Source organism: Ceratotherium simum, chromosome 25 (genome assembly GCF_057802395.1).
Source record: "Ceratotherium simum simum isolate JZ-2026a chromosome 25, ASM5780239v1, whole genome shotgun sequence".
Taxonomy (NCBI): Eukaryota; Metazoa; Chordata; class Mammalia; order Perissodactyla; family Rhinocerotidae; genus Ceratotherium; species Ceratotherium simum.
In genome coordinates this window covers 7,142,690-7,157,777 of record NC_141924.1, presented here as the reverse complement: position 1 = coordinate 7,157,777, position 15,088 = coordinate 7,142,690, and the positions used below count along the sequence as shown (strand labels likewise).

Here is a 15,088-nt window from a genome sequence, read left to right as displayed (position 1 = left end):
GGACTGAGTTGACGAAGGAATGCAACCACAAACATTTATAACCTTGGGAACGCAGAACATTAGCTCAGGTGATCAATAAACAAAGTAGTAAGGACTTTTTCAAAGACGGTGTCTTGCTTATGAAAGTAAAGCATCTAATTCAAGTAAAATGATATCCAGAAATTTAGGAAGGAAATGTGACTCATTTAAGAAAATCTCACAAAAGTTTCTCATCTCACAGATAGCTGGAAGTTCTAAAGGCCAAGGCATCTTAAAGACAAACAATCCTGCAATATTTTCACCCATAAATAATCAGAAAAATAAACCCACAAGCAACAGAGCAAGCATTCAAAACACTCTAAGATGTTCATATCTTTTAATCCAGGATTTCTATCTCTGGAAATTCATCCCCAAGAACTAATTAGACAAATGAAAAAAGAAAAATGAAATTGTAAACTGAAAATTCATCTACAATAACAAAAAAAAGTGGAAATAACCTAAAATATCCAGCATTAGGGGAAAGTTTTAATCTCATTACATCAACAGGATTATGCAATCATTAAAAGTCTTTTTAAAGACAATGGTAAAACATGGAAAATATCTGATAAAATATTTAAGTGAAAGTGAATAATACAATTGTAACAGTGTAGATTGGTGACAAGGAGATGGCACATGTGGTCAATGAAGGCTTCAAAGCCTCTCCCATTTACAACCTGAATGACCTTGGACCAAGCACCTGATCTCACTACCTCAGGACCTCAAGCTCAAACTAGCACATCTCTTGCCTCTTGGAACAAAGTAGGCAGTTAGTAGCTAGCGGCTACTGCTTCTAAGATACATAAAAATCCCTATGCGTGTGGAAGGTAAAATACAAAGAGAGTTCTTGATTCAGAAAATTCTATCTTCTATGTTGTACATTCAATATTTAAAAGACCTAAAAGACAAGAAAGCAAAAAAAAAAAAGAGACTTTTGACCCAAAAATGACGATTATCACAAGCATAAAAACAAACAACTGCTCTAATTTACCTGCACAAATGATCTTCACTTGATATCACAATGTCAACAAAATGTGAAGATCCTTCACAATTTTACAAAGTGTAGCACAAAACGAATGCTCTACAGAAATATAATTTCTTCTCCCTCGAGTAACTGCTTTTTAATAGTATATGACGCCTTTAAAAGGCAGCTGGGAGGGGAGGCAAGGGCCCTCCTAAGCCAGGAGCTCTGGAATCCGGGTGCAGGCTTTCCCCTTGCCAGCCAAGAGCCAGACGGCGGCAGCGGGTGAACAGGTGGATGGGCCGCCACCACCCTGACCACACGCCCAGCAGCTGGGCTGTTTAGAAGCCTCTCCCTTTCTGCCCTTATTCCCTGCTGCATAAATTATTGCAAATTTTCAGATTACCTTAACCAAGTTAGTTACAGGCACAAATCCTGTCTTAAAATAAAAGACCACATAACTTGCCTCTTTTCTATGTTTCTGAGAGATGGGGAAGAAAGGTTAACTTTTAAAGATTATTTTTACATCTGAGGGTGAGTGACTCAGAATCCACTTATTCAAGGCAGTAAGACAAGCAAAACCAGTGTGGCTTCAGAGCCAGGCTGAGGGCCGGCTCTGACAGTGACCCTCTACGGTTACTTCATCTCTCAGGGTTTCAGCTCACTCACGTGTAAAGTGGAGTTAACGCTATCTTGATGCAAGAATTAAATGAGCAGGAATGTAAAGCTTCTTGTATGGTCCCTCAGAAACCTCAGAACTGGGAGGCCTGTCCCAGACAGTGACCCTCCTGCCCCTGATCTGCCCCCACCCTCGCCAGCCTCCTCATTGGCATCTGCCCAGACTCCTTAGCTGATGATTTCCTTCACTGGTGCAGAGGTCACAATTGCTCCCTTAATTAAAACATCGTCATGTCCAAGCTAAACAGCACCCAGGCAGGCCAGCTCCACCCTCCAGCAATCAGCCAGCTACAAAACCCACTAATAGCGGGCTTGGAGGTCCGCGCAGGGAGCGGAGCCTGCTCTGTGGTTCCTCTGAAGACCATAACTCACAGACTTGGCACGCTGCGTTGGCGACAACATAATTGGGTACAAAGGAACACAAATGCAGTTTAAAATATGAAAATGTTAACAAACTATGGTTTGGGCATCACTTTATAATAATAAAATTTCATTTAATTCAATGGGAAACTTCAAAACACTAGCCACAGTTTATTCTATATGTTAAAGACTGCTGGCAGGCCCCAGCAGAGGCCCCATAACCAGGCTCCCTGGGAGCCCTGGCCTTGGGCTGAGGCCCGTGTGGGGTCCTGGCTGGCCTGCCCCAAGCAAAACCACTGACCTTCCAGTCCCGCCTCTTTTTCTCCTTGAACAATGCAGAGGGGAGCAAACTAACAATGCTGCTCTGAAAACAAAATGAGGGCTATGGAAAGTTCTTGGTAAACTGCAAATGCCTGCACAACCAAGCTGTTTTTACATATATTTATTTCAATTATAAAGTTAAGTTATTACTTAAATATTAATTCTAAAAGTCAAAGGGCAATAGTACACTTGGGAAAACAAGGAGAAATTCTACAACCTTAACTATTGTTGCTGTATATTGTTTTAATAATATTTTACACATGTGCTGAGCGTACATATAGCTTTACAATTTGCTTTTTCAAGTCTTTATATTTTTCATCACCTAAGTTTGAGCTATCATCACTATCACACATGTTCCCTTCCAATTCTGAGAGTCACTAAGTCTAGTCACAGCAACACCCCCTCATCGCAGGCTTTTTATAACCTCCAACACTCAACTCCACTACAAACTCACCAACCCAGACTGCAGCAAGGCCTCTGCATGGCAGGGCTGCCCTCAAAACCCAGAGAGGATAAGACCACCCTCAGGCCTTCACTCCAACAAAGGGGACAGAAGCAGAGAAGTTTAGAGGTGGTGAGAAGAGACACCACTTGTAAGTGCCAGGATGCGAGGGAATTCCATGCAGGGCCAGAGGTCTCGCCCTCGTCGACAACCCCAACAGCATCCCCACGACCCAAAGTCATCCAAGAAAGATCCAAATATGCTAAACACTTTGGTTGGAGAAAAGAAGAACACATTTTAGAAGGATTTTCAATAGAATTGGATAATGTAACATCAATTTGGACACTTTAAAGGTATATTTTGTTTGATTAGCAAATTCCCTTAAGTAGACATTGCACTTTGAGCAATGCCAGTTACTGAGCCAGCACCATGGGCCAGGCACAGCTGCTGAGCTCTCGGGGTCCTTTACCTCACACTGCCCTTCCTCAGGCATTTGAGGAGCGGGCTGTCAGTATCCCGGTTTTGGAGATGTTGAAGCATTTGGCCAAGGAAGGCTACACAGTTACCTAGTGGTGGAGCTGGAACTTAAGTCCAGGGCAGTGTGACTCTGAAGCCACATTACCTCCTATACCTTACTGCAATTTTACCTTTTTTCTGCAGGAACTGGTGGTAAAAGTTACATACTAACTGCATGGATTTGTGATCACAAACCATATGGAAAGAGAAGCAGAACCCAGGCAGCCACTGCAGACTGATCAAAAATGTAAATACAGGCAAAGAAACTGAGGCAAGACTGACCCCAATCTCACTCTGGAAGCCCCTTCTGTTAAAGAGTACAGCCAGGGGGCAGGCCCCGTGGCCTAGTGGTTAAGTTCTGGGTGCTCTGCTTTGAGGGCCAGGGTTTGGTTCCCAGGCATGGACTTTACACCATGCTGTGGCAGTGACCCACATACAAAGTAGAGGAGGACTGGCGCAGAGGCTAGCTCAGGGTGAATCTTCCTCAAGTGAAAAGAGGAAGATTGGCAACAGATGTTAGCTCAGGGAGACTGTTCCTCAGCAGAGGAAAAAAAAAAGAAAGAGTATAGCCACTGCTTCCTAGGAACGTGATGGTAATCCTTGTCCCTCCAGGGACATAGGTGACCTTTGTTAAAAGGAGCCACCTGAATCACCCCTCCCCCACCTGCATCCCTGACTACTCAACTGACGTCTGGCTCCCGTGCAGCTTCAACCTGCTGTGTCTACTACCCTGAAACAGCTTCCCACTGAACTCCATCCTCCAGGAAGAGATCCAAACCTGAGCTTGGCAGGCAAGGCGGGTCACACAACTTGAAGCCTGCCCACTCAGCCTCCCCTCCCTCCACCCTCAGTAGCACCCTCTCACACCAAGCCTCTTGCACCCCCACGTTCTTTACAGCTCCGCACCTCTGCCCACGACTCTCCTTCCAGTCACTGCCACCTGGAGAGCACCTGCAGATCTGGAAAAACCACTCCAAAGTTACCTCCCTGAAGGTCAGCTCTCTGCAGTGTCCTGAGGGCAGTCAGAGCCACCCTCCTCTGTTTTCCTCAACTTTGTACACACTCCTATCTGCCACCGTCACACTGAAACAAGATTGCTTCTAGGCCTGCCTCCTGACTGAGCTGCCTCTACAGAGTGAGAGTCGTCTTAATCTCAGGACCCCAGAGCTGCACATGCAGTGGCCAGGATGCCCTCTTCGACCCACCTCACCCACCTCCCCTCACCCATATACACGCCCTCCAAACACTCGCAGCCCCAGGCATGAAATTAAAACAAAAAGCAGGTACTTCAACACAGCAGCCTAGTGGAGTTCCCCAGCTCACTACTGACAACTCTGCCACTCTATCAATACTTAAATCACAGACTGGAAGCCACTGGAAGAGCCGGCCTACAGATGCAAGTTTCCTGGTCAGAGTAAGTGCTCATAAATATCCAGCAGAGCTAATGAAGGAGGCATTGAAGCAGGTGGTGTGGTTAACTGGACCCCATCCCTGACAGTGGCAGCAGCCTGGAGTTTACACTTCACCACGGGCCTTGCCCTCTGACAGCTTCATTTCCTGGCCAGGCTTCTACTTTGGGTGACTTCCTACTGCTTAATGTTCAGAATTCACTGACTGCCTTTAGCCTCCACCAGTTCCTTTCTCTGGCGAGAATTCACCGAGGGAAGCCAAAACATGACGCTAGGCTTCACGTTCCGCGTCAGCGAGGGGGTGCGTGTCTGCCTGGTCCTCACAGGTATCCTAAAGAAATGCACCGTGAAATGAACAAATTCCCTTTTCCGTGCCTCTAGAGGGAATGATGGTGGCCCGTCTCCTTAGAGGTATCAGATGTAACATAACAGGAGGACACATACATGCCACATTTGAGTGATACCTACTGTATACCTCCATGTCTGATTATTCAGAACATCTTTATTATGATGATTCTTTTCATCAGCAATAAACCACCTAACATCTATCGGTGAGGCTTTAAAGTTTAATGTTCTTTTACATACATGAGCTCTTTACATAGCTGAGACTCCGTGCTCTGTTAATAAACCGAAAAAAAATCGGTCCCTAAAATATTCAGAATCTGACCACAAGGCCACAAGAAGCCACTGTTGGACAGTCATGGTCTTTGGCACAATCCACACCCAACTCTCAAACCCACCCAGCGGCTCTGGGCCCAGGGAGGGGCTCTCAGGCTGCAGGGAACGTCTCATCTGTGAGGACATATTTGGATGGAACAAGTCAAACATTTGGAATTTTCACTTAAAGTTTATTTCACAAGTTTCTCAAGTGCTAAGCAACTGAGAAGTAATCATTTCAATGTACTGTTGAATCGATAAACATTAAACAACTCTGCTCAAAACACCCAAGTCCTACAAATGTGTCCCTAGGAAAAATATGGCAAGAAAAAAATAACAAAACAAGTAACCTTTTGACAGTCAGGCAGAAAGGTGTTTCATGATCCAAATTCAGACAAAAAAAACAGTCCCTTCAGCAGATGAACAAATAGTTTCCTCTGCAAGTGACATATTCTGGGATATTTACACTGCCAAACACAACTCATAATGACAACCACCAAGGAAGCAAAACCTAATGGAAAAACCCCAAGCTGGCAACCAGGAGCCCTGGTTCTGGTCCCAGGACAGGCCTCTGGCTGGGTGATTCTACTAAGGTGGTGGCACCCCTTTCTTCATCATAAAAAAGAATATCCACCACCACCGACACCACTCAGAAATGTTAGGAGGACAAAAAATGAGAGGTGAAAATGCTTCGGAATGTGTCCTCTATAATACAAGTCATCATTATTATCAACTCAAAGATGACTGGGGAAATAGTATTACAGAATATCAGAAGTGAGAGGGAGCTTAGAGATGGGATGATCCAGGAGTTCCTAATCTGGGTCCAGGCCTGTGAAACTGTCCACAAGCGTGCTTTCTGGGAAGGAGTCCATAGTTGTTAACAGATTCTCAAAAGGTTAAGAACCTCTAAGCCCCTCATTTTACGCACAGGAAAACTGAGACCTAAGATATGTGATTGTCCTAGGCCTCACAGTTAGTCAGGGACAGGGTGGACAGAGCCAAGGGCTCCTAGTCTCCATCCATGCTCCTCCCACTCTACCATCCCACATTTCTGAGGAAAAGTCACATAAATCTCATATAGCCATCGACTATGTTACACAAGCCACTGCACACGTGGTTTCTAAAGTTATAGCAAAGTTTCTATCCTTATTTTTCCTTCTTAAGGCTTCTTGCTGAGGCCTTTGCTGGCTGAGACAACATTTTATTCATTTCTATATTCTCACCTCTTGTCTATTTCAGTGCCTGGCGCCAGGAAACACTAAAATGATTTTTCAACATCAAAAATAAAAAAGATTTTATTCTAGGAAACAAGAAAATAAGACTACACAGTGCTCTGTTTTATTAAGCAAACAGATAAACGTGCAATCATGGGAATAAATACAAGTCAATACATAATTTAAGAAAGAAGTTTTTGTTGTTTTGTGTGTTTTTAATCAAAATACCAAAACTTGTGCTCTTAGATGACCGACGTCCCTCAAATAGTTACCTTTGGAACTACGCATATGCCAAGAACGTTGCATCGCACAGAATCCTTTGCGAAGTCTTCTTTTAAGACTGTCCCCAGTCAGCAGAGCATAATCATCTGAACACTAAACATCTGAAGGAATTCCTACTCGACTATCCCAGAGACCACTGGGACCCATCAGGAGTCAGGTTTCAGACACTGACAATGCTTTCAGGTATGTGAAGAATACAGCCAGGGCCATAAAGAAAGGTCTCTACCTGTGGAATGCAACCTGACTTTGTGCTAAGGCATTCAGGTATGCAGCTGCAGTTCCAAATAATCTCATCGGAAAAAACTGAGCCAGCACTCTGGCTCACGTGAATGTGGCCATTACCCCCACAAGCTACCTCCGCAAAGCCGTCATTACAATCTGATGGCAGATAACGCAGGCCCGATTCAGCTGGGAGGTTCAGGTGAGGGTGGCCGGAGAGCATTTGGTAAACGCTACCACGATCTCTAAACACAAGAGGCCATAACTATCATTAAGGAATCTATGCAATCTTTTTGATATTCCATAACATCCTGGAATCAACTGATGACCTCATCAGAAGCAGGAAGCCTGAGCATCACGCCCTTAACTCGGTCTGCCCGGACTTCCAAGTGAATAGAGAAGAAACAAAAAGGTTAATTAAGGACAAATGCCCCTCACTCCCACCCCAGAAATGGCCTGGCCATCAGATGTGGACTAGGCACCCAAGACAGGGGAAAGCCAACATCATCCCTCCGCAGCAGGCTATGTGCAAAACCCAGATGTTGTTTTTCACATATGCACACTTTTAGATTATTTAAATACTATGAGCTCTTATACATTTGAGACTAAAAGTAATAAAGTTCCAGTTCCCAAACAGCATGAGCTAAGAATGACACTTCCATTCAAATGAGTTTTTATTCTTCTCCAAAAAAATGAATAAAGAGCGCAGACCTAATCACTCATCTACTCCTCTGTGTTATGTTACTTCCCCAAGTAATAAATCTCATCAGCCTAATGGCCAGTTAAAGCTTCAAGACAATTGTCAAAAGAAAAACACACCACAGAAAAGGTTTTGATGTAGTGGCCTTGTACCTTAACTAGCATAACCTCACCAAGGAGACTGCCAAACTCTAGAATTAAGTTCAAATGCACACAGACAAGAGTTTCCCATGTGAATCAAGAGAAACCCAAGGTGCACTGGCTCTCATTCAATACCTCTGTGCGGAGGCTGCAGGCAGGCTTGTGAATCAAGCAGAATCAGAATTTTCAGGCAAGAACGGGAGGGTGGCATTTAACAGCGCCCACCCGGTTGGTTCCCTTGCCTTGGGCTCCAACTGGGCAATCTAGGAGGGTTAAAACAGAACTTCAGCATATTGGGATAACTGCAGAGGAGAGAAAGGAAAGTGTGAGCTCACATCCACAGCTCCAGTTTAAATTATTTGAACTGGTCTCTTGCTTTTCATCAGGACAGCCAATGAGTGTTTGGTAAAGAGTGTAAGGAGTAGCCGTGGAGACTCTGAGCAGCCTACCCTCCTTAACCACAAAAACACAGGACAGTTGGGAGGAGAGAAGACAAGACCCAAGAATGGTGCACACACCCCACCTGAAGGCCACCTTCACTCCCTCACCCAACCGGAGAGGAGCATTCTCCAAGGCTGCCGCTGCGTGGGACCCAAGGAGACAGCACAACTCGTTCCCCTGACCAATTCCGTCTGAAAAGAAAATCGACCTTCTCTCGTGGAGCTGAAACCCAATGAACCACTGCAACTGAGCAGCAGAAATCTCTGCCTCTCCAATCCCGGTCCTCTTCCGATGCCCCAGCAGGCTCGGAAACCAGAGAAGGAGGGAGGGCGCTCATGTTTCTATGAATTGATGACAGTCTGGGAAAAGTCCGAGGGGCAAACACCTCCAGCCTCTCCCGCCTGTGCCCCCAGCCCTAGGACCTGCTCACAAGGGCACCCCACCCCACCCCCATGTAGCGCCAGGAGAGGGACAGGGAGGGTGGGAAGGAAGGAAATGGAGGCCGGTCATCAAAGTGCCCCAAAGGAGCGCATCCGCGAGCGTCCTGCCTGCCCCCGCCGCCCCCTCCCCTCCACGCCACCCCCGACCCAGCCCTGCCCTGGAGCTGGCGCTCGGCAGCCACACCCCTCCTGGGCGCAGCTCCCCGGCCGCCCTCGCCTGTCCGTGCTTCCCCCGAGAACCTCCGCACCCTCGGCTTCCTCTCGTCCCTAGTCTCTCCCGCAGCAGCCCCGTGACCCCGCGGGCCGCCCCCGCGCGCCCCCGCCCTCGGGCTCACCCTACTGCCCTCCGACCCCCGACGTCCTCTCCAGCGCCCCCCGGCGCCCGCGGCGGCCCCTGAGCACAGCCCTCCCGCGACAGGGGACAGGAAGTTCGCGCCGGCCGCGGCTGCCCTCGGGCGCGCAGCGCGGCCGCCTGACAGGGCGCGGGCCCGCCGCCGCCGGCGCCCCCGCGGCCGCCCGCCGCGCCCCAACCGCCGCGCCGCGCCCCTCACCTCGGCCGCCGCTCGCCTCCCGACCCGCCGCGCACCCGCTCCGGCCGCAACGGCGTCTCCAGCCCCGGCCCCGGCTCCGGCTCCGGCCCGGCTCCCGCCCTCGCTCCGGCCGCGCTGCCTGGCCCTGCCCTGCCCCGCCCCGCCGCGGCCGCTGCTGCCGCCAGCCCCGAGCGCTCCGCCCCCGCCGCGCCCGCTGGGCTCGCCCCATTGGCTGCTGGACGCAGAGCCCCGCCCACAGCCCCTTCGGCGCCCCTGATTGGTCCAGGGGAACGAGGCGGTGTCTCGCCGCCTAGCGAACTAAAGAGACCGCCCCCGCGCGCCATTGGCAGCTTCCCCTGTCAATCAAAGGGGGAGTGCCCACTTAATCGGCTGAGACGGCGGCTGGGGTCACTCTCCCGGAGTCCCTTCGAGGCCGTGGTTCTCGGGCTTCGCTGCCTGGGGCAGAGTTTTGCGCCTTTGCGGGCACTCGGGGGTGGGGGGTGCGGTAGGGCAGCACCGCACCTGTGGGCGTTCAGGGCAGGTAGTCTTTCTGAAAGTTTCCTCTCCTAGGGCGCTCAGAGAAGCCAGTGTCGTCAGGGCTTCCTCAGATTCAGCCACAAGAGCATATTCCGCCTGAGCCGGCTTAGTTTAAGCAGAGCAGAGAGAGAGAGAGAGAGACAGAGAGACAGAGACAGAGAGTGTGTGTGTGTACCGAGCCGCCGGGGATGGCAGGGCCCCACGCAATGGATACGCATTATTTCTAATTCTTACAATAATTTTGCTTGATGGAGCTTCCACTCCATCCTACAGAGGGAAATAATGATGAATAAAAAACTGCCAACATTTATTGAGTACTACCCTAAGCACTTTCGGAGCATTGCTTCCTGTAATCCTGGCGGAGAGGAGGGTAAGAGTATGCCCAAGGGAGGATTTAGAAGCTGACAGCAGGTAACTTGCTGGGGGGGTGACCCGGAGGGGATTAGAAACCGGGTCAGCCCAGCTCCAGGCCTGTACTGGTTCCACATCACCACTTGGAGAGTGATCATGAGGACCGTGTAGCAATATGGGAAAATGCTTAAACTAGAATATTAAAAGGAAAAACTGAGGGCCGGCCCCCTGGCTTAGCGGTTAAGTGTGCTCCCTCCGCTACTGGCGGCCTGGGGTTGGGACCCCGGGCGCACACGGATGCACTGCTTCTCCGGCTATGCTGAGGCGGCGTCCCACATACAGCAACTAGAAGGATGTGCAGCTATGACATACAACTATCCACTGGGGCTTTGGGGGGAAAAAAATTAAAAAAAAAAAAAAGGAAAATCTGGAGACAAAATGGTGGGGACTGTAATTACAGTACATAGGGATGGGGACTGGAAGAGAGCCCACAAAGAAATAGAGTGGTTTCTCACTTTCTAAATTGTTTGTTCTGTTGCATCGTGCTTACGATAATAATTGAGAAAGAAAAGAAAGGCACAACCGTGCTGTTTCAGGATAAGCCACTGCCCAGAAGTCCCTGCCATTCTCCAGGACTCAGCCCACAGGGACCGCTCTACCTCCCCGAACACCTCTGGACCATGTGTGAGAACCTAGTCATCAGCTGGCGGGTCCCAGCCCCCAAGATCTGGCTAAGTTCTGAGAACACTGCTATTCCACAGACTGTGAGCCTCGAGAGGCCTTCCCAAGGTTTCTGAACTAGTGTCTGACACCTCTGCCTCTGGCCTCCTGCTCTTCCCCACATGCCCGCTGGTCCTCACCATCATCCCCATCTCCATTTACACACACTCACACAAATCCCTCTTCACACCAAACACTGGTGAGGCCAGCAGGGGTTCCTGCAGACTGGACGCCATAGGGAGGCATGGAGCCTGGCACTGCCCGGCAACACAAGACACCTTGTGAGCCCTTTTGGCCTCCTGACCCCAAAGGTCACTACCTGCCCACGTGACCCAGGCAGCACTCTGGCCTCCACACATTGGCTCCCTTCTTTTCTCTTCCCTTCCTTCTCACGACAAAACCAAAATTCCTCTCATTTTCTTGCACCCAGAATTTGACACCGTCGCTGAACTCTTGGGGTCTCACCTCCTGTCCAGCAGCTTATCAGAGGATTTTTCCCAAGAGAGCTCCCCTTTGCCAGCTGTGAACATCCCGACTCTGATCTCTGCAAACATCTCACAATATTGTATCCAACCTCCTGCAATCATATTCAGACAGGCCTGGAGCACACTCCTGCCTCCTCCTCCCCACTGAGGGGTCTTGGGCAGGTCACTGCAGCTCTCTGCACCTCTGTGTCCCCATCTGTGACATGGGGATCATGACGGAGCCCACCTTGAAGGGTTGTGGTGAGGACGAAGGGGAGCAAAACAGGTAAAATCGAGGAGCGAAGGTCTGAGCGTGCAGGTGTGAGCGCTCAGTGTCTGAGCAGCTAACATGTGGCCGTGCTTTGTCAGCTGCCGTTTTCTCCCTCCTTCCTGCAAAATGTGCCTATTACCTGGGTCTGCACCCGAGGCTGACTGGGTTGGTCCTTTACTAGCCATTTCCCACTAAGCAGCCAGGATAACCAGACAGCCCAGGTTAAAACACTCTTTCACAGAGAACAAAATATTCTCCAAAAGAAGTAAAACATTCAGATATAGTTGTATTGCTGGTAAAATAGTCTTTATTGTCCAGTAATATATGTGCTTCTTTCAGGAAAAAAAATCAAAATCTGTTAGAGATAGTCATTCTATAATTAATTCCAATGTTTAGAATCTGCGGGGCAGGGTGCGGGTAGGGGTTTCAGGGAGGGATGGACCTGGGTCCTGCTCGTGCTCCTGGGAAGACTTGGCAAGGACATAGAGTCTAGAAGAGATGGTGGAACACAAGAAGAGACCTCCCCACCGAGGAACAGCAGTGATCCTCAGAGGACAAGAAACCCTCCAGGAGAAGGGTGACAATATTGAAGGCAGTGATATTTAACTGAGCCAAGGTGGATGGAAATGATGAGAGCAAAGGTCCAAAGGCAAGAAATCCTGCTCTCCAGGGAGAAAGGAGGGTTCCGCTTGGTGGGAGCATTGCGGACATGAGGAGAAATAAGGTGGGGAAGGCAGCTGAGAAGCGAGTAGCTAGGTAGTGCTGGCAAGTTGCTTTGCCACTCCAGGTCTCAGTTTTCTCAACTGTAAAATGGGGATAATGATAGAATCTAGTGCTTAGAGAAAGTTCAAGGATTCTTGAGATCACACCTGTAATGCTCAGTGCTGGCACAGTCAATGGTTGTCGAATGTGTCCAAGAACCCCTACACGTTTGTAAAAGTGCTCTTTTTAAAAATTTGTGATTAAAAACAAAAGACCCGAGAGCATGTGCTCTGCATCAACTGTTAATATTTTGGAGATACCAAAGTGTTAACTGTTGAAGCCAGAGGAACACATTTCTGGATTTACCTTGGAATGAAGCTCTCCCTTGCCAAGTCGTGTAAAGATCTGAATTCCTCGTAAATGTGTCATTGATTAGGAGGTAATTACCCCGGCCCTTCTTGCTTTGTTTTGTTTTATTCCATTCTGGCCTGCGCATGTCTGCCCACATAAAATTGTACCAGCAAGTACACGGCTCCACTCACCGTGCCATGTGCAATTCAGCTCCGCTGGGCAGGACACATGGGCCTGGAGCCCGCTCCTGCCCGAAGTCAGTGGGATATGGTCACATCACGCAGTGAGGGTTTCTCAAAGTGGGCGTCTCCAGGACCCCTGCATCTGGATCACCTCACTTTCAGCGAGTTCCTCAATTGGTTCTCATGCCTCTCGTGGTTTGAAAACACTATACCTGCCTGATACTTCTGTCTAACTTTTACTAAGTGGAAAAGCTCATTTCGGGGGTTCAGGGTTACAGTGTTGCTATCGGTACCAAAGTGAAACAAGTGTCAACAATGAACTGATACATAAAAATTAGTATTTTGAAACTTTGAATGAAGACCAAACGATGCCCAGACTTTTTGTGATACAATTTAAAGTATTTTCTACCATGTGATGAAGATATAAACTCCCTCAGGAATTCCTTCCTGGAGTCCCCGAGCGCAATTCAGGAGGATGAGGAGGTCCAGGACACTGATAGAGATTCCATTCGGAAATCAAAGTATCACCTTACTCTCTGGGGGCTCCTGGATCACACAAATTAAAGGTCAACCTGTGATTGTAAAACCAGATTTTGTTTTACAATGTTATCATATGCAACTGCTGTGAATCCAGGTTTCCTTGATACAGAATAAAATTAAGATACTGAAGCTATTTTTTTTTTTAACTGCAGCATTCTCAAAGTGTGCATTCAAGTGTCAGTGCTCTGATTGGTTTACTTTATAACAAATAAATGTTATAAACTTGAACTTATAAAAGAAGTTGTACACCAATACGTACATTATAAGATAAACGTACACCAATAAAATGATGCTATTGATTACACGTTAGATTTCATGGAAAGAGTGCCACAGTTAAAATATAAAGTTGAAGACAGTGGGGAGCCCCCAGACCAGCTGTTACCAAAGGTCCAGCTGAACCAGCAGGACCTTCATCCATCTGTCCCAATCGCCACCTGTGAAACACTAGACAGGGCCTAGCCTCCTGCCCAACCCCAGCTCTGCCTTGGGGGCGTCCACGCCTCACCTAGGTGGGGCACTTCCGGGTTGGACGGTCTCAGACCCTCTACTCACCCAGTGCCCGAGATTATATGTAGCTCAAGGCCACCATCACAGCAGTAGCACAGGAAGCAGTGCCGCGGGTCAGGCTCCCACGGACACCCTGATCCCCCATTAAATATTTAATTGGGTCCTGGTCACTTCCTGGTGTCAGAAGAAAGGAGCAAGAGAGGCCTGAGCGACACAGGCCCAGCTTTACCTTTTGCTAAAAAGGACTTTTTCCCCCAGCAATTAGGAAAGACTAGACTCAGTCAAAAGTCTCAGAGCTTCTTTGTTTTTTTTTTTGCTTTGCTTTGTTTTTGTTTTTCTTTTAATAGACTTTATTTTTTAGAGCAGGTTGAGGTTTACAGGTTTGAGCAAGTCACCTCACTTCCCAGCCTCAATGTCCTTGTCTGGACAGGGCAACGATGGCTCACCCCTACCTAATGGGGGCCGTCAAGGAATTAAATGTGGTGATGGAGGGGCCGGCCCCGTGGCGTAGCGATTAAGTGCACGCGCTCCGCCGCTGGCAGACAGGGTCGGATCCCGGGCACTCACCGAGGCACTGCTTGTCAGGCCATCCTGTGGCAGCGTCCCATATAAAGTGGAGGAAGGTAGGCACAGATGTTAGCCCAGGGCCAGTCTTCCTCAGCAAAAAGAGGAAGATTGGCAACAGATGTTAGCTCGGGGCTGATCTTCCTCACAAAAAAAAAAAAAAAAAAAGGTGGTGATGGATGAAAACACTTCGCACAGTGCCCGGCACACAGTAGGTGCTCGCTCAACCGATGCTGGTACTGGCCCATGCCATCGCACACCTGCTCCCAAGATCCACCTGCTGGTCTGTAAAGACGAGAGCGAGCAGGTGAGGTCCCTGGCAGGCCTTAACAGCCATGCTAGCTTCCTCTCCCTCTCCTGCACTCCCTGCCCCAAGAGGAGCAGAGCCAAGGGGTGTTGCTCTTGAGTGAACATGTTTCAAGAGAGGTGGACTTCCAGCCCAGGTTTGCACTTGACTCACTGACGTTATCACCCACGGAGGAATGCAGGCACCATCTCACAGGCCGCCCCACCCTGCTGCCTGAGTTCCCACTCCCACGGCCCTCTGCTCCTCCCACGCTCCATTCCTGTACCA

General features: G+C 48.8%; 1 protein-coding gene across 2 annotated transcripts in view; it reads right to left on the bottom strand.

Annotated features, from left to right (window-relative positions):
* The window catches only part of PACSIN2 (protein kinase C and casein kinase substrate in neurons 2), a 143,688-nt gene extending 134,211 nt beyond the window's left edge, over window positions 1–9,477 (bottom strand). The window contains exon 1 of one of the 2 annotated variants that reach the window (XM_087448802.1): window positions 9,347–9,477. The gene's annotated coding sequence lies outside the window, so the exon portion shown is untranslated. The remainder of the gene's footprint in view (window positions 1–9,346) is intronic. The other variant, XM_087448800.1, reaches the window with a different exon arrangement.
* Between the last annotated feature and the right edge of the window lie 5,611 nt (window positions 9,478–15,088).